The 2,069-nt window shown below is 30.4% G+C and overlaps 1 protein-coding gene across 2 annotated transcripts in view; it reads left to right on the top strand.

Annotated features, from left to right (window-relative positions):
- Positions 1 to 2,069, top strand: part of VPS13A (vacuolar protein sorting 13 homolog A) — a 225,628-nt gene that overhangs the window by 104,268 nt on the left and 119,291 nt on the right. The window lies entirely within an intron of this gene.

The raw sequence follows: 2,069 nt of genomic DNA, 5'->3' as shown, positions 1-2,069 counted from the left end.
GGTTGCATTGAAGTAGTTTTTGTCACAAAATTTCTTTATTCTATATTGGTAAGTATGTTAATCAAATTTTTTATTTTTTCCTACTAGTTGGAAATTGCCGGGTGTCAGACATAGGTAAAGAGCAAAAATTCCTTGCATTATTTTTTTCCCTGATTTTTCATAATTTTCTGGGTATCCTTTATCATGACTGAAATGCACAGTGTGTTATTTATATAAAATCTTTTTCATATAAGAATAGTCCAGTTAATTCATACATGCATACTAATGTATTAAATATGTACATTATAGACCATATATAGGATTTGTTATATATTAATTGAATTCTTTATTTTATATATAATTGGTTTAAGTCTTTGTTTTACCTGACTTATAATTCTAATGAAATATATTAAATATATAATTGAAGTTTGTTTTGGTCTCATGTAATCATTATGGAAATTGTATTTTCTATTGCATATTGTAACTGTGATCATGTGGGGCTTTAAAGTGTTTAGAATTAATTTTGTATGATACCACCACAAGGTGTTTTGTGTTCTTTTCTCCTTTTCAGTCTTTTCCCCCGTTTTTCCCTTGCTGTCAGCTATTAATTTTTTCCTGTGAGTGTCATACCTGTCTCTATGACTTCAGTATTCACTTTTTAAAAAAATGTGGTCTCTAAATTTTGGTGTATAAACTAGATAATCAGTTGATTCTAAATAATGTCGCTATTTTTGTGATCTTTTAAACTGAGGTTATGATACAATTTTTCCCATAGCCATGATTTTTTTTCATACACAGATAGTAAAGATGAACAAACATCCCTGGTCTAATTTTTATTTTTTCTGATTTATTTTTATAAATCAAAATCATTATGTCCCAAAGCCCTGCCTTTTACTCAAAAATTACTGAAAATGAATTGTTTTGAAACATGCAAATGAAGTATAATTTTAAAATTAAGTATAATTCTAGATATATTTTACATTACTGAAGTATTTTCTAGAGTTCAGAATTAAAAAAAACTTTAGAGTTCTTGACAAACATATTTTATAATTTTTCTGTTACTTTTTGTCTTACAAACATAAATAAGCTATCACAGTCCATTGAGGCTCTGTAGGGAAATACAGTATGCTTGCTTAGCCTTTAGGGAAAGTGAGATAATAAAGGAAAAGAGTTGCCAGTGAAACCTTGAAATATCTGCATGTTGCTGTGTTGTAGGGACAAGATTTTTGTTTTTTCCACTATGTTTCTGTATCCTGGTGTTTCTCAACTTTTATTGCAGAAAATTGAGATTTAATACAGACAACCAGACTTTGAATAAAGAATGCTTGGTTGTACCAAGAAAAAATTTTTCTCATGGGAGTGAAATCATAAGCATCAAGATATATTTAACAATCATTCATTAATGGTAACTGTAAGAATATAATTCTGTTATCTTTTAGGCTTTTATAGATAATTTTCAAGCTGCTAAACAAGCCTTGGCTGAGGCTACTGTTCAGGCAGCAGGAATGGCTGCTACTGGTGTAAAAGAATTGGCACAGAGGAGTTCTAGAATGGCGTTGGATGTTAACATCAAAGCCCCAGTGGTGGTCATCCCACAGTCTCCAGTTTCTGAAAATGTTTTTGTTGCTGATTTTGGACTAATTACAATGACAAACACATTCCATATAATAACAGAGAGCCAGAGCAACCCCCCACCCGTTATTGATTTGATAACAATAAGGCTGAGTGAAATGCGACTATACAGGTAAGCTTTGCTTAGGTACATTTGTGGAGAATGCAGTCTTTTTCAAACTTTCTACATTAAAGGTTTTGGTATCCTGAGTCTTCTGTGTACAGGGAGATTTTACTTTATGTAACTATACTTAGTTTTGAGATTTTTCTCTTCCCCAAGCTTTTTGGCAAGATCTATTAATACTCTCCCAGTTTTTTGAAAACCTAGATGGTATTTGAAAATTACTCCTTAGATAATTAGGAACACTGTACAGTTTATTATCTGAGGATGTATATTTGTGCTTTTTTGTAGTTCTTTTGTAAATTATAAGGTTATAAAAAAGTGGGAGAATTTCTTTTTTTTTTTTTTTTTTTTTTTT

This window comes from Ursus maritimus, unplaced genomic scaffold (genome assembly GCF_017311325.1).
Source record: "Ursus maritimus isolate PB19 unplaced genomic scaffold, ASM1731132v1 scaffold_34, whole genome shotgun sequence".
NCBI classification, from domain to species: domain Eukaryota; kingdom Metazoa; phylum Chordata; class Mammalia; order Carnivora; family Ursidae; genus Ursus; species Ursus maritimus.
This window is presented reverse-complemented; position numbering and strand designations above follow the sequence as displayed.